The sequence below is a fragment of the Grammomys surdaster genome, unplaced genomic scaffold (genome assembly GCF_004785775.1).
Source record: "Grammomys surdaster isolate TR1022 unplaced genomic scaffold, NIH_TR_1.0 125024, whole genome shotgun sequence".
NCBI classification, from domain to species: domain Eukaryota; kingdom Metazoa; phylum Chordata; class Mammalia; order Rodentia; family Muridae; genus Grammomys; species Grammomys surdaster.
In genome coordinates this window covers 50106-68105 of record NW_021619940.1, presented here as the reverse complement: position 1 = coordinate 68105, position 18000 = coordinate 50106, and the positions used below count along the sequence as shown (strand labels likewise).

Sequence of the window (18000 nt, the reverse complement as noted above, 5' to 3'; positions counted from 1 at the left end):
CCCAATCATCCAGGCAATGAAAACTTACATTTCTTTCCTCTTACCTTGTGTATCAGACACAGAAGGAGGAGGAGAATAGGGATGGGAGGATTAGATCCCAGACACGAGGAGCCATTCTTAAGCAGATGCCAGGCCAGTTGTGTCCTGTACAACAGCCAAGAGATTGGAATATTGGGCTGATCCAGACAGTGAGCTGTGGGAACTGTTTGCAAGATACCTGGGCAAGGAAGGTAGCAGAGGAGGTGTCAGACCTATGACAGTGAGAGCAAGTAAAACTGGGAGCCTTTGGCTTACCTTATGCTTTTGTAGACTACTCATTAATATATTTTTTTATGTTTCTGAGGAGCAAACCCAGCACATGCTAGGCAAAACTCCCTATCACAGAGCTGCAGTTCACTCCTGTCTGCTCTCATGTCACACTGTCCCAATGTCATTAACATTTTTAAAGGCACGGGGCTCATACTTATTGCAGGAGATTGGATCGGATGCCCTGAAAGGTTGCTTGAAGGCCAAAGATTTCATTTCACTCTGGAAGGAGAAAGAAAAATCAGGTCCTTGATGAAGGGTGATAACCATAGCCAATCTTCAGCCTACGGCTCTCTGCTTTTTAGTTTTATTTATTTATTTTAATAACTTTGCCAGATTATCGGGTACGTTTTCATTATCTGACCTGGGGGATTCTGAACTGTGCCAATGGGAGGGTAGGGCATCCAATGCATGCTGACACAAGTATTATTACATTTTACATTTTAGTTTAGTGAAATCTTTTTTTGTGATTCCTTTCTCAGAAATAATTAACTCTAAGTTAAGTTTCTGCTGTGGTTCTTCATACAGGAGGGCTACATGACCTTCATACAGGAGGGCTACATGACCTTCATACAGGAGGGCTACATGGCCTTCATACAGGAGGGCTACATGGCCTTCTTACAGGAGGGCTATATGGCCTTCATGCAGAAGGGCTATATGGCCATTCCTATATTGGCTTTGATAAACTGTCTTGATAGGTGAAGGACCTTGTCGATGGGTGTTCTTGGCTCTCAGCCTCTGCCAGAGGATTTAGGAACAGCTCTGCTCCATGTGTCTCAGAGACTTTAGATTCTCTTGGTCCTAGATCTTTGTGGTGGGCAATAGCTAGTGAATATTTTTGTTGGTTTGTTTGTTTTGATTTTTGTTTTCCCCCTGCTTCCCATTTCCTCACATTTATTTCCCTGATGCTTGCCTCTCCTCCTCATCAATGGTGTAGCACTGTGCCTTCTACATACTGAGCCTGTGATCTTTCTCCTGCCTAAGTCACTCCGTTCATGGTTGATAATTCTAAGTGTTTCTAGGATATGCTTTTGGTGCTCTTGAATAACATGAGTTTATATTATAAAATATTCTAACAACCTAATGATATTTGCTCTTTGATTTGCATTATCTCACTCAGTGTTTTATCCTAATACCATCTTGATATGTCCAGCTGACCTCAAGTTCATGCTCCAGAGCAACTTCCTAATGCTGGCAGTGCTAGAGTGTGTTACCATTCTCAGCTCCCTCACTGTCTGTCTGTCTGTCTGTCTGTCTGCCCATCCATCCATCCATCTATCTATCTATCTATCTATCTATCTATCTATCTATCTATTATCTATCTATCTATCTATCTATCTATTTATCTATCTATCTATCTACCTATCTATCTATCAATCATCTATCTATTGCAGAGGGATATGAGGACTGAACTTAGAACATTATATGTGTTAAGTCCACACTGCTCCACTGACATACACTCCAAGCTTTCTGTTAGTCTTAATTTTATTATTTACTGATGTGACTGTGTGTGTGTGTGTTCACTTGTGCATTCATGCACAGTTTCACATGCCACAGTGCACATGCGATGGCCACAGGACAACCTTTAAGGCTGGGGGTTGTTCCTTTCCTTTTGTATTGTTTTGAGGCAGTGTGTCCCCTGTTTTAGTTGTTGTGCTTTGGACGGTAGCTTAGTTGTCCAAGGAGCTTTAGGATAGTTTTTCTGTCTCCGCCTCCAATTTTCCATGGGAGTGTTGTGATTATAGATGGGTGCATCCATCCAGGCTTTTATGTGGGTCATAGTGATTGAATACAACGGTCATATTTGCATGGCAGAGGTCATCACCCATTGAGCCCTTTCCCTGGCTATTTGGTTAAGCCATTTAATGGCTATCATTGAGTTGAGCTGTGTGGGTGAGGCTCAAAGTACAGGTCCCTTTTGGTCTTGACAGCCTCCTGAGTGATAGCAGGGGTTTGTGGTATATCCCCCACCCCCGCCAAGATGAGACTGGCCCAACCTTATTGGCAATGCACAGTAGCAAGTCATATGATTAAAAAAAACAACAACAACAAAGGAGCCAAAGTGAACTCCCCCCACCCTTGTCATTTTGAATTGTGACCACCCCTTGCTGATGCCTGCTCGAAGTGGCATTTATTTCCTAAGCTCTTTCTGTGATAGTCAAGTTTTGTCTTTTATCCTTGGCTCTTTCTTTTCCCTTTCCCTCTTATGTTTTCTTTCAGCTTTCCCATTTTCTGGCTCATGTGTTCTTTTTCTTTCAAAATGTTCCAGTGTATCTCCCTGGGAGGAGTTTCAGGTGCGCGCTTGAATTATTTATTGTACTGGCCTGCTTTTGGCAGTGACTTCCCCAGGAGAGTGCCAGCCACAATTATTAACAACAGTTACCAACTGATCGGAGGACAAAGCTTAGAAACATTTGAGATGTTTCTTTCAAAACGCAGGCTTTTCATGTAAACATAGGACACCCATTTTGGTATACCTGTTTTAAGAGTGAAGACCACCCCAAATAATTTTGTCGAGAGCCATAGAAAAGCTGTTTGTTTATTTACTTAGAATTTTTGGTTTCCTGGAGGATAAAGAGATGGCCCAGTGGATAGGGTAACTGCTGGACAAGCACTAGGACCTGAGTTTGAATCCCATGTAAATGTGTGAGAGCACAGTGGCATGCACCTCTAACCTTAGCAGTGGGATAGTGGGAGGGGAGATAGAGACATCTCTGGAGCTCACTGGTCATCCATGTAAGCCAAATTAGTGAGCTCCTGGTTCTGTAAGAGGCCCTGTCTCAAAGAATAAAGAGGAGCTCAATAAAGGAAGACACTTACATCAACCTGAGGCCTGCATGTACATGCACATACATTCCATACATGGACACACATGCTCATTTCAACCAGCACATATCTCAAGGGCTGCATTGCTAGATGTGGGTGGGAGGTCGTACGTTCTACAGCTTCAGAGCACCACTTACCATTCTGTACAGTTGTATGGAGACGTCTGAAGACACACAGCCGATTGATTCTCACTTGCTGTAGCAAATAATTAGCAGCTACTGAACTGATGTTGTTAGGAGAATTACAGTGTTCGGCCTATATTTCTTCCTAGCCTGGGGGACTTCTGATCTCATACTTGTAACTGATCAATACTCAGCCTCGTTTTATGTATTTTGCTTAACGGCACCTTATTTACTATACATCGCTATTGCATTCTCGCTGAACTCATGACCGGTCGCACTCCATCCTATGCCTGCATGAAGTCCATCTAACACATGCACTCTCTCTAGAAGGCACACACTGTTTCTTGTGCTTGGTAACACTACACAGCCCTTCCCTGCTGTGCCTGGGGTGGCGTCAAATGGGAAGTCCTTATCACCACCACCAACCACAGGAAAGAGAAGGACGGGTGGCATTCCAAGATTGCAGAAAGGACACTTACATACATTATGGAGGCTAAAACATGAAAGCTGAGTGTTGCTTGGTTTTCCTACTTCAGGAACATGTGTGTGGGACTCAGTTTCCCCTGCTCTGCACGCACACACCAGTGCTACAAAAAGAGTTATCAATATTGATTTTGGGCTTCAAGTACATTTTAAGTTATAGATGAATCCATAAATAAGGAATCAACAGATAATGAGGATCAGCAGTACTTTTTGAAGATGAGAATTCAGGGTGCCCAGAGGTGTGGGTTGAGACCTGTCCTAGGGGAACACCACTATAGTGCTCCACAGCTGGAAGCCCCTTTACACAGGGACAGTTCCTCTCATCTCTCCAACCCCACTGAGGAAGAAGTGCAAGCGAATGACAGGGCTTAGTGAAGGCTACAGTGAGTTAGTGACAGTGGGCCTTTGAGCTGGGAGCATTTTGACTCAATGCTGCCCTGCCCTCTCTGTGTGTTACTGGGAGAGTTGACACAGGACCAGCTGGAGCCGTTCTACTGAATTCACTGGCTCCTCTTGGCAGGATTTCCCACCCTGTCTGCCTGACTCCTCAACCAGGAAGTTTTCTTTGTGTTAGACAGGAAGCCTTTGGTCTTCTCATGGTGCTGGGATCAAATGCAAGGCCTGGGGCTTGCTAGGCAAGGGAAATTGCTTTTGGCTTTTTTGCTGGATGCCAGCTCTAGGCTAAGTGCTGGGATATAGGATGACAGAAACCTACAGGAGCAAGTCACAGAGGACTGGGTGCTGGCACACACAGGCCCGGAGCCTTCCAGAAGACACCTCTGCCAGAAGAGAAAACAAGTGCCACCTCACAGTTTTATCTTGAGAAGCTTCTCTTGTCAACCACTTAGATATGATTTTCTGAATATGAACAGGGCTCGGCTGTCACTGAAGTGACTTTTGTTACCCTCTGATTCAATCTCCCCCTTTTTGGAAAAGAAAGAGATGTGAAATTTGTGACAGTCTAAGGCCAACTCTTTACAGAGCCAGAAGAAAATGTCCAGTGGTTCTTTATAGGTCCTACTGCTTACAGCGGTGCTGTGAGTCGAGTTTTATTTATCAAATGCAAAGTGAAATACCGTCTTTAATTGTATATTTATACCTGTTTGTATGCATAAGTATCTATTTCTTTTAAACATAAAGAAAAGATACTTTATTGTATGGCTTTTCTTGTTGATGAGTATAGTTTTTTTATTGTTAATTGCTGATAATGTTTCTCCTCCAAAGCAATATGTTTCCACTTGATTGTTCACCCCTGAGTAATAAGAATATTCCCTCTTAGAACTAGAGGTGACTAGAAAAGGGCAGTCTAGGAATCTGACTGGGCCCCAGAGAAAGTCGCCTCATGATTGGTATATGCATATATATATCAACTTGGTGTGGATGAATGTCTATAGTCTCACTTTATGCATGAGATTAACATAAGCATCTAGATTTGGAGTGTGTTTGTATGTGTATGTGTGTTTATGCATATAATGGTAACTAGAGGTATTTTGTAGTTAGCGTGAGTGGGTACTACACCTGCCTCACTGTTACCTTCGAGACACCTAAGGCTTCCCATTCTTCTGACCTCTCATTGGTAGAACAGGAATTATAAAACAGGCCTCAGTTGATTGGAGTGTTGATACAGGAACTGGAATAAAGTGCCCAGTGGCCATGCTTGTTACAGGCAGAAGGTCTGATGAGTGTTTTTATTTGTGGTAACCAGTGGCCGGTAGGTTCCAGATGTCCTTGGAGATGTTTGTACTTAGAGTATACTGTTGTTCTTTAAGGCAGAAGCTTCCAGGCTTGGCCTGGCCAACCGGTACCACACCCTCCTTCTACAGGTGGTGCCAGGCCCTCACCTTCAGGTTCACTGGAGATGCTGTGTCTCACTGATTTTATACAACCTTTCACAGTCTCAACCTCGGTCATCAAATCCAGAGACACCACTTTAGTCAGGAATTTTATTTTACCCAGATGTAAAGCTTCATTAAAAAAAATAGAAGGTCCAGAGAGAGCATTTGAGCTCCAGGGCCAAGAACTGTGAGCTGTGTTTTGAGGGCTCCATGCCAGTACCTGATGAAGCTGTGGTCAGAGGATCAGGGAAAACTAACCCAGGGTCAGCAATATTACAGATAAGGCAGACTTTCATCCAGGATGTGTATAGAGGGTATATCCAGTGGGTGAAGCAATGCCTTTGAACCAAATAGTCTTCTAGTCTGCTTTCATAATCAGGATTGATTTGTTTCAGCCGGGATAAAAAGATCACAGCTGTTATGTAATAATTCCCTGTAGCCTGCCACCTCAAGCTCCTGGATGAATGACTTAATCTCTCCGAGCTTCAATTGCTCTTCCTATAAAGGGAGAATATTTTTGATCCTTATTTCCTAGGGCCATTCTGAGGATTAAATGAGATAGTTATGAGAAAATGAATGCATACATGAAGATATACAGTTACAACTTAGCACAGTGCCTACCTTTGCCTACCTACAGCATTTGATAAATGTTAGCTATTATTTATGTTGCTGTTGTACTGTATTTCTAATAAAAACTCTGCTGTCCTTTAGCCTTAGGTAAGCACCCAGTGCTGAGGCCTTCTCTACTTTCTGGTCCCTGTGATTATAAGCACTCACACCTGAGTACCCATGCATGCGTGTTACTTTGGGGGTCTGTGTCTCATGTATTTATGTTACACCGATCTTGTTTTCTAAGGCTTGCAGAGTGGCCTGACTTTGGGAAGTTCTACAATGTTCTGTGGAGGTTGGTGTCTATCTCCATTCTAAAACAACACACCACCTTCCATAGGCTGGCACAGTCTGGCACAGTGACGGCAGTAGGCAGGCCTTGGTCCTGTGGGCTGAGGATGTGATGGTTTAACAAGCAAATGCAGGGACATAGAGAAAGAACCTGGGTCATAGCCAAGAACTGAAGCACAGCCGATTGAACAGGAAAATCTGATGGGGTATATGATAGAATCAATTTTTAAAAGTTTTCTTCTATTTATATTTGGACCTCACTTCCCACAAGTTATGATCTCTAGGTGTACAAAAGTGACTACTAAGAGACCCATGGCAACATTAATTTGATTTTGCCCTTTAGCTCCGTGTATATTAGTTTACCCTTCTCTTATCTAATAACACTCCTCTGGATTCTGAAACACCAAAGGCTGTTCCACAGTGGGGTGCTGTGTTCGTGGAGATTATGAGGTGTGGTGAGTGTTTACTGAGCACTGAGTGTTTTGCTAGCATAAATGAAACAGTTCTTTCAGATGTTGGAAAGGTTTGTGAACATTATCAACATTTGTAAAATGAAATATCTAAAAGGATATTGAATTATATTAAACTATATCATCTTTCTTATGCTTGCTCAGTTTACCCAGTTGAGAGAACTTATTTAAAGTACTTGTGTCATTGGTTGAGATTTATTATTTGAAGATATTAGGTGAACTGCATACATTAATTTATATGTTAATTATATATATATATATATATATATATATATATATATATATATATAGACACATACAAACATGGACACACACATGGACACATGGACATATAGTTGGGTTTTGATACAGGGTCTCCCTTTGTAGCCCTGACTGTATTGGAACTTGCTTTTTAGACCAGGCTAGCCTTGAACTCATGGAGATTTGCCTGCCTTTACCTCCTGAGTGCTGGGATTACAGGCGGGGGCCACCACACGTGACTTGTGTGAATATATTTGGATATGACTTCTGATCCGTTTGATCAATTGGTTTAGTGACTTTTTTTAATTGTTAAAAGACCTCAACAGAGTTGAGCTTTTTGTGTAATCCATTTCCAGTTTTATTTTACTTTTTGTTTCATATATTACAAACTAATACAAGAGAATGGTTTAATAAATCTTAATGTATTAGTGCTAATAATATTCATATTTTATTTAATCTTTATCCTACCTACTTCCTACCTTGTATTACAGCATTTTTAAGTAAATTCTAGTAATATAATACACACTATCAGTAAATATTTTAATATACACATGTAAAAGATAATGAAACTTAGAAATGAAACTATGATGTTCTCAGAACAATTAGTAACCTCAAATATTTAATTATGTTAAATTTTCCAATTGTGATTTTAGTTTTTCTTTGTTTTTAAGAATCTGTCACAGGCCCAAACATTCTGATTGTTTGCCGTATTATCTTATTTATCTCTTTAATGACCTTTTTATAAAAGTTGTGTTTTCATTTAATTATGTTTCACATGCCCTTCTCTGAGAACTGCACTGATTTCCTAACCTTTTTCATCAACTTGTACAGATGATCCACCCTTTTCATCCCTAGTTTCTTACTTGTAAAATTATAATGTCAAGCCAGACAGTCCTTAAGGTCACTTATAGTTGTCAAATTCAGGGAGAGTTTGGAGGAAACACTTTGACTTTTTTTCTGTGAGAAAGGAGGTGGGTTTTTGTCGTTGGTTTTAGAATGAACAAAAACTATAGCTGAAGATAAAAGTTGGGGGCAGAGATCCTCAGTGTCTGGAAGTGCAGTGTTTGGGAGCTGAATTAAGACAAAGCATCAGAACCAATTCCCAACACAGGGCAGGCAGAAAACCTACTAGCTAGCTAAGGTCTACTCATTTGTCATCACCACAGTCTGTGCCTCCTCCTTCTCCTCCTTCTCCACCAAGGTAGTGACTATATGGAGTCTACCTTGAAGGAAAGTTCTCTTAGAGGGGACAATCCTTTTGCCAGCAGATTTTTTCTCTCAGCATGGGCCAGGAACCTTTGCTTCTTCTGCTTCGTCCCTCACCTCTACTTATGAGCAAGTCTAAGCATCTTGGTAGGTGCTTGATGGTCCATGGCATAGGAGAACTGGTTAATAGGAAGTACTTTGGGCTGCTTATCAAGATAGCCCTTTGCTGCAACAGCAGAAAGTAGTGATGCCATTTGACAAAGCGAGTGAGGTCTCCTTATGGCTGGATGTCTTGTCCAGTGCCAAGGTTCTTAAGATTTTTTTCTTAAGCAAGAGAATTCTTCACTTTTTTGCCCCCCTGCTTCTTCACAGCAGAGGGAACTGGGGCGCTTTCCTCTTACCTTGCTTTACTGTTGAATCTTGCTCAGCCATTGGAGAAAACCAAACACGTATCTTTCATATAGAGGATGTCAGTGGAGTGGGACCTGAACCTGCCTGGAAGGAAGACAGGTAAAACAGCCCAAATTTCTACTTGAGAATATCTGGGGCTGACCCTTTATTAGTAAGGGTGAACAGAAAAGGGATTAATTCCACAAAACCTGAGCTGAACCTCAGTCTTGTTGGTCTATACTCTCTAGAGGACTTGGTGGTTAGACTCTGCTGTCCACTGGAAACAGAGTCACTCCTCTCTGGGAGAAGATGGCACCCTCCAGGATGGTATTTAACCTCTTATGTACCTCGTTTACTTAAAATCTCCTGTACCTCAGCAAAAATAGCCAGGCAACATGAGAAGACAGTATGTGTGTGAAAACCCAATAGAAAAAGAGATGGCAGAAGATGCACTATGGTTACAGATAACAGAATCAATTACAAACTGTACTTTCTTTTTTAAAAAAATTTATTTTTAAATCAAATCGTAATTTTTACTTATTCACACAGGGGTTATAAACACAAAAAGGCAGGATGTGGGGAAGGGGATGACACCGGAGAGTGAGTGTTCAGGGGGGTACAGATATCTTTCAGAACAGGGTATCGGCTGAGTGAAGGTTCAGGGGACAGGTCACTATGACTCTGCCTATGATTCACTTGTCCTTATCTAAGTTGGTACTATCCACCAAGGTTACCTATTTACAAGGTTTATGACTCCTCAGGCTGGTAAATTTCCACAAAAGCTGCCTGTTTGGACAATGACAGGGGGACTGGAGCCATTACAAGATCTCCTTCAATTACTGAAAGTCAGGCCTCTATCCCTGCCTTCACAAGATTAGAATCGCCAAACTGTACTTTCAAATCATTAAAATTAGTATTTTTTAATTAGCTACTTTTCTTATTGCTTTTACAAAATACCATAGAGCAGCTGACAGGGAAGTTCAAGGAAGGAAAAAGGATCCATTTTGCCTTGTTTGAGAGGATGCTGAATGTCAGGGAGAAAATGGCAGTCAGAGTTTGAGGTGGCCAGCCACATTACATCTGCAGACACAAAGCAGGGAGAGATGAACCCTAGCACTGCACTCCCCTCTCTCCTCTGTGGTTCAGTCTTGTGTTCCAGCCCGTAGGTTGGTGCTGTGGATATTCAGGGTGTCTTCTGTCCTCGGTTAATCCTTCCTGTCAAGCCCTACCTGGATACATCCAGAGGTGTGTCTACCAGGTCCTGACCCTTTTAGGTTAACAGTGAAGATTAACCATTCTAGAGACGGAACAGTTGAGATAACTGGAAACGAAGAAGTAAATGAGATGATTTAACTCGAAAAACGTGGCTAATGTTAAAAATTCTGTGAATAGTTTTATGGCAGATTTAACACATTTGAAAAGTCAAGAGCTTTTCTTTTCTCCTGTCCAGTATGCTTTTAAAAATCATTTTTAATTATGAAAAATGATCTACAATAAAGTAGTAAGAGTGGTAGAATAGAACCCAGTGTTCCCATGGTCTAGCTTAAATGTCTTCTAAGCCATGATTAAACTTATTCTGTCCACACGTGGCACCTTTTTCACACTCTGTTACCCCTGCACACTGATGACATCACACTCTGTTACCCCCGCACACTGATGACATCACACTCTGTTACCCTGAATACTGATGACATCACATTCTGTTACTCTGCCCACTGATGACATCATCACCCATCACATTATTTCACCACCAAGCAATTCGCTGTCTCCACTTCTTGTTGGAGTTCCAGTGTTGACCTTATTATTATGGTCATTTGACTACTGAACCTCAGTTCATCGATTTCTTATGTAACTTAGGCTTATTATTGTTATTATTATTATACTTGATAATTGTATCTTGATTGTTTAATTTCCTGACTGCCATAATTTATTCCTAATACTCTGACCAAATTCTTATGTTGATGTCAGTATGATGATAAACCTCAAGTGCTCAGATGGTTCTGTTGTCCCTCAGGAACCATCTCTAGTAGTTATTTGAGATCCTGCCCCAGTTGCTCAGTGTTTTTTCTTTACTGGGCTTGCAACATGGCCCTTGTCTTGGCACTTCCTTACTTCCTCTTGCACTGAATGCCAAGTCTGGGATCCTTTGTTTTCCTTAGTGTGCTCTCTCAGCTCAGAAGAGCTGTCACCTTCACTCACCCTTAGAGGGAAGGTCAGCTAGTTAGACTTTGTGCTCTCAAAACATCTTGGTCTACCCTTACTCTTAATAGGAAGCCTATGAGCGCTGCCTTAGCCTTCTAGGTGGTAAGTGATTTCTATGAGGCCTTGACAGTTTTTCCATTGTCTTCTACCTCCCATGGTTAGTGGGAAGGTGTATGCAGTTGTGATCACCAGCACAAACCTTCTGGAATATTCAGGACTCATCTAACTTTTCTGGAGATTCATGATGATATACTATGGTGTGTTTTTATCCACCAAGCAAAGAACCTTAGAGCCTTCGAGCTGTGTCCTGCAATCCGGAAGCTACACTGCACTTTCCAGCGCTTCCTTCCCTCCATCTCCATTCTCAGGTCTGTTCTCCAGGGTCGGAATCTTCTTTGCCTTTCTTCCCCATCCCCCTCCTTGTGGATGGCATTTCTGATTCCTTTGAATCAAAATTAGAACAAGGCATGCTTTTTTAACGGCTTAAACAGTTTATAGTCTTGTAAAATGCTGACCTCAATTTTAGAAAAAGAAAGAAAGGCTTTATGAATCAATAAAATAGTTTTACATGGACAGTGAATGAGCAGTTATAGAATAGAACTTGAGTGTAAATTTATTTTGTTCATAGATGAAGGTAAATCAACAGACTTCAGGGGACAATGAAATGGCTCAGTGGGTGAAGGTACTTATGTGTAAGCATGCTGACAGGGGTTTAGTCCCTGGAACTTACTGTGGAAGGGGAATAAGAAACAATTTCCAATAGTTATCTACACACACACACACACACACACACACACACACACAGAGAGAGAGAGAGAGAGAGAGAGAGAGAGAGAGAGAGAGAGAGAGAGAGAGAGACAAACACACTATGGCGTGTGCACACCTGCCCTTGCACACACAACAGTAATAAATAAAAATTTTAGATCTGGACTTCAGTATCACATAAACTTGGTTTTGATTCTTGCTTTGCTGTTACTGGTTTCTAAGGGAAAACCTTATGCACTCTTCAAGTTTCAGTTTCTCTAACTCTAAAATGGACACAATAATAGCAGTCATCAGATTCTAATTTAAATATGATGGCTTATGTGAAATGCCTTTAGGCTTGGAGCTGGCCTGGCTGAAGAGACCCTCTAGTGGCAAGTGGAAACTGCCAGGGAGAGATAGAGTGTCACATGGCTCTTGATGTCTTTCTCTGATTCTGCCTCTTCCTGGCTGTGTGATGTTTAAGATGTTTATTTTCAGGTTTGGCTTTGGTTTCTTTATGTTTAAAAATGATATAGCATCTCTCTCTCTTGGGTACTCCCTGTAAGGACTGTGCACACTAGGACGCTTCAAGTAGCTAGTCCTTCTGTAGGTGTCTGGCTAGGTGTTATTAAGATGAGGTCATACTGGGCTGGAGAGATGACTCAGCAGTTAGGAGCACTGGCAGCTCTTCCAGAGGTCCTGAGTTCATATTCCCAGGACCCACAGGGTGGCTCACAACCATCTGCAATGAGATCTGATTCCCTCTTCTGATATGCATAAAGACAGAGTACTCATATACATAAAATACATGAATAAATAGATCTAAAAATAATAGATGAGGAAAGACTATGGCACATCACTAACTGGATCTTTTGTTCTCTGAGACCTGCTCCTTGTGGTACTTTCCTGGGCTGGGGTTTTCTTGACAGTTTATATCTAATTATGCATAGTGACAATTTCCATGTGTTTATATAGTAAAATCTAAAGAAATAAGAATTAAAATTGGCTGTCTTGTCTAGAACACTATATGAAGAAAATGTAATTGTGTCATACCAAACTCCAAGACTTCTTCTTCCAGACAGGATGGCATGTAGAAATTCAGTTATTGGGAATTTTTGGTTTATTTCTTTGTAACAGTATGGAACTCCTTTTTTGTTCTGTTTGCTTTTTGTTTTTTGTTTTACATTAGTGAGCAATATGGTAATGAAGACTCACATACTTCTGGAACTGAAAAGTAGCTTAGGGAATATGTGATTAAAATTTTTAATTTTATTGATGAAGAAATTAGGCTAGAGAAAGGCTGATATTTGTCCAAGACACAGCTGTGTACTAGTGAAGCCAAAGAAAAATAGCTGTGTCCCTTAAATTTCAGCTCAATATATATACTTATACATAGTCAGTGACAAACCATAGTAGAAAAGGTAGACTCCAAATGGTTCTCAAAACAAGTTATTTAAATTATGCAAGAACATGAAAAAAAATCATCAGTGAATTGGGATTTGGTAAGCATTTTTGAGTTTCTAAATTAACACCCTAATTTTCATATGCTACAGGGCTATTAATTATGTATTTCTTTTAAATTATTTAGCTCAAAATGTATCTAAAGCATCAATTTCTCCTGTTTTGAAAATGTTGGTGATCACAGCTGTTGAGGATCATGGTTGCAGATATTCAGTAACTTGAACTCTTTGGACAGGTAACATCTTTGGTGGGATCCACCCTCTCCTCAACATTTGTTGTTATAAATCACAGTGACTATGAATTCACAGGGTTTCTTAAAGTCCTGTGAAATTCAAGGAAGGCACATACTGGTAAAATACAGGTGACATCCCTCTGATTGGCAGCAGAAGACCCTAGCTCCCTACACATAAAACATTTTTTTTTTTAATTTGTAGCTAATTGGTATGAGAAATAGTCTTGCTTTGAAAACTTACCATCCAATAATGTAATTCATGCTTTTGGGAGGTTGGGGTGCTTTTCAATATTGCTTTTTTCCCTTCTGTGCTGAATCAAGATACAGATTTGGAATTCTATTGTTCCCCCACCCTCATGCTTTGGCACCCTGCACAGGCCCAGTAACAGCATGATCCTGGCAGTGGCAGAATTGGGGCAGTGTCCAAAGATCAGAAAGTCACTCAATGAGTGGTATGCTTTAACTCAGAGGCCCAAGGGCCCCAGCATTCTTAGCTGCAGATGTGTGGTGGGGCTTGAAACTTTAGGTCAGGTCTCACCCCTTCTCCATCTTAGCTTGTTTCTGAGGCGTTTGCATTTCTGTTTTCTATAAGCCCACTGTGCTGCTGCCAGAGCAAAGATGTCCAGCTGTGAAGAAAGGATATGCAATGCCTTCTAAACAGTTTCTTTTATGGTCTTTCTCCTCACTCTTTAAAGGAAACCTATCCAGGTCCATCTGTGCATCTTGTTCTCTGAACAGGGGCATGACAGAGAGACAACTCTGTGCTTTAGCTTTCCATTTCATACTGGTTTTCATATAGCTGATACATTCTGTTTTACAAATGCCTACGTGTTCCATCCTAGAAACAAGTGTCTCATTTTAATTTCATTTTCTTACAGATATTCCTCTCTTCCTCAGGTAGGCAGCATTGTTTCCATCCTTAAAGGCACCTCTCACTTAAATGTGTGTTGCCTAGAGGGCTGCTTTTTCTGACCTAGGGAAGGCATGCTGGTGAAAGCGTAGGAATACATCTATCGCTCCCTGCGCCTCCCTGTACCCTCTTGGCCTATGAGAGGTTTGGTATGTGTTTGTGTGTTTACCAATGTCAGAGCTATAGCGGTGGCTCCAGGAAGCAGCAGAGCGTGGACTAGTGAGTGGGTGGTTGGGTACTGTCAGTGGTGAATCTGTAGATTGGACATAATGAAGCAGAAAATCAAGATGCTTCACTGTCAGAATTTTCAAGGTCAGTGCTGCTGGTCACTTTCTTTTCAAGTCAGGTTAGCGCAGGACTTTATTCCAGCAGCTCTGAGTGCTGTCTTGGACAGGAGGTAGGTCCCAGGGCTTCTAAAGCCCATTTCAGGAAGAGTGTACAAACTCCCGGAGGACACTGAAATGTCAGGTTTAGCCCGTCTTCAAGCAAGCAGGCTAAACTTTAGAAAAGATAAGTAGTCTTCAAACTTTTTATAGAAGAGGGACTTGTTTTTTTGAAAGAACTGTCTTTACCATCTCCAGTACATAGAAGGGAGAAAGTGGTGTGAGAACCATAGATTTTGGTAGTGTTGAGGATCTGGTTGGTTTTCATCAACAATTTCAGCAGCTAGGTGTCTTCCCAGAACACAGGCTATGATGAGAAGGTTGCCCAGATGGTATTTCTTTTCAACCAAGGTATTAGGTCTTTTCTTTGTCTGTAGAGAGAATTTAGGTGCTATGAAGAGTCTGTTTTACACATAATTTCAAAGAGGAAACACCTTCCTCCTGGGCGTTTTGTTTGTTTTTTTTGTGGCCTGCCCTTACTTTGTTAAGTTGAAGGGTCCTTCTGATGGTTGAAGATAAGTTGTATCACTTCAGTTAACTTTTAGCTACTAAAAAAAGTTTAAAAGTATTTGAACTCCTGAAACTAGCTTGTAAGGGCAGCAAACATTTCTACAAATTTCAAAGCCTGTAAGATTGATTGCTTTTAGTGTTTGCTATGACCAAATGATTAACTAGGATCCTGCAACGAGGCCTCTGAGAGATGATTTATGCAGTGAATGCAGAAAGGATGTTTGCATATAACCATCAGAGTTTTTTTCTGAGGCCCTTTAAACCTTGTTTATCTTGGGGACAGTCAGTACTTCCATCATTTTTCTTTCCCTTTGTATTTTATTGTCTTCCGCAGAGGTCCAAGCCAGCCTCTTAATATTTACAGAGTTTGGTGGATTTAGGCTTTCTTGGGGGTTCCCCTGAGTCTGTGGGAGAGAAATGTGCTTCAGGTCTTCTGAATTTTTTGCTACCACCAATGAGGGAGCAGATTTTATGATTAATCAGTTTCCCAAACTAAAGAAATATAATTCTCACAAACACTGAAATATGTCATAATTTTTTAGAATTTCAAAATGAAATGTATGCTGATCAAAGCTAGGACCAGATTTTATGGAATTTTCTTTCTAACACTTTTTCTCATATTTTTACTATGGATGGAAAATTTAAGTTCACCTACATTGAAATAGCATGTTCTATTGAAACGAATTCTTGATCCTTAAGAATCAGGAGGGCCAGCCTTGGTGGCACTAAGCTTTAATCCCAGCACATAGGAGGCAGAAGTAGGTAGAGCTCTGAGAGGTCAAGGCAAGCCAGGGCCTCAAATAGTGGGACCCATTTTCAAAACCAAAAACAACAGGAAACAACAACAACATAAACCAAACAACAACAACAACAATCCAATCAACCAAACTACTACTACTACTGGAGCGCCCACCATGTGTCGTGGGGCTTGTAGGTCACTGAAATACAAAAGTGGACAGGGCAAACCCAGTGCTTGCCTTCAGTGAAGCCCTGGTCTCATTTTTAAGTCTATAGCTCTAAAAATACCTGCTAAGAAGTCTGCTGTTCCACTCTTCCTGCAGGACATTGCTTGAGGGAGTCCATATGCTGCAGGATGCAAAATCATCATGTTGGTGGGACTTTAATTCTCTGGGCCTTTAGAACAGGGCTAATGGAAGAGGAGAAGCACAACCCTGTCCTGGGCACAGTGACAAAGATTCTTAAAACCCACTGTAACTCTCACCATAGGTAGGTGAAAGAAGAAGAAGGTGATTGTCTTTAAAATTCATCCTCTTTTAGGCAGAATGCAGACCTAAAGAGAAGGATTCTATGGTGATTCTTTGGTAACAAGAACCTAGAGATTCAACACCTGCCCAGTGGATATGGATGTGCTGCCCTTGCTGCCCAGAGGGATGGCTTTCTGAGCTGTCTTCTTTTCTTATCTTTCTATTACCCAGCAGGAGTACAAAGGCTGAGCAGCAAACCCTACCTTCAGAAATGTTTTCCTGTTGTTGAGAAGGCATGTTATCGATAGTACCTAATTTTGTTCACTTGGGCAATGGATACTTTAGTCTGTGGATGGATGGAATCATACTGGTCAATACTGTCCTGAAAAGGACCAGTTCTAAATAGCAGTTCAGATGCTCAGCCCATCTGTTCTGTCACAACACAATATAATTTGTTGTATCATTACACTGTATTTTTTAATTGATGCCTTTTCTGGTGAATCCATATATGTTTGGAGAACTATCTTTTGCATGTTTTTTTTTGCAAGATGAGGTGTGTTTGAAAGCAGTTTTGTCCCATTCAAAGGAAGACTAAGATATAAGCAGGAGACTGGGAAATTTAACACAACAGAATACATGGAGTTTCCTGCCATTACAGCTTTGTGAAGGGTTCAGGGTTGCTTATCCTAGACTCTCAGAAAGAATAATGCACCTAACAGTTTTAAATAGGGTCCATATTTTAATTAAGAAATGAAGATTCTTTTAGTTTTTTCCCATGTGTTTTCTCCATGATGGAAACAAGCCTTCGACCATCGATGTGACTCGTCTCACATCAGTGTTTTGGGGTTGTGAACTTGTCTAAGACCCCCATAATTAGACATCCAAATTCAAAATTCACATAGTTGGGATTGATCATAAGATGCCTTCTCTAACTAAACAGAGAAGGGGGAGATGCCAGAAGCCAGGACCCTCGCCCTTACCCTCACCCCCTACCTTTCCCCACCTGCACAATGTCCTCTGAAGCTTGGCAACTGCAAGATCCTGCTTAGCAACTGCAGATAGACTCAAAGCAGTGTACCATATCATCTTAAGAATAGCAGGGAGACCACAACTCAAGCAGTGTACCATATCTTCTGAAGAACAGCAGGTAGATCATAATTCAAGGCAGTGTACTGTATAGACCATGACATGTTTCAAGGCACAGGCCAAGAAGATTTTGTACTTTTCCACCACCTGGCCCCTCTTACCCCCTCCCCTTGTAAAACATGCTATAAAAAAGCATTTCATGTTCAAAAAATAAATAAATAAATAAATTTAAAAAAAAAAAAGAAATGCTTGTGTCAGTATGTGGTATACACCTTTAACCTCAGGGGAAGCAGAGCAGGCAGATCTATTTATGTTTGAGGCTATTCTAGTCTACATACAGAGTTCCTGGGCAGCCAATGCTATATAGTAAGACCCCTGTCTCCCCAAACCAAACAAAAACAACAACAATAACACACAAAAAAACAACATACCCTTCTGTCCCGGCCTGCGGGACTCGGTTATTCGTGGGGGCGAGGGGAACCAAAACCT

At 41.2% G+C, this 18000-nt stretch overlaps 1 long non-coding RNA gene across 2 annotated transcripts; it reads right to left on the bottom strand.

Moving 5' to 3' along the window:
- Positions 1–11570: 11570 nt before the first annotated feature.
- LOC114636893 lies at positions 11571–17971 on the bottom strand. 2 transcript variants are annotated; one of them, XR_003713699.1, is made up of 3 exons: positions 17943–17971; positions 16247–16511; positions 11571–15081 (listed from the first exon to the last, which is right to left on the bottom strand). It is a non-coding gene; the product is annotated as an uncharacterized LOC114636893 (long non-coding RNA). The 2 variants fall into 2 exon arrangements; XR_003713698.1 differs by lacking the exon at positions 17943–17971 and having other exon boundaries at positions 16247–17320.
- Positions 17972–18000: the final 29 nt, after the last annotated feature.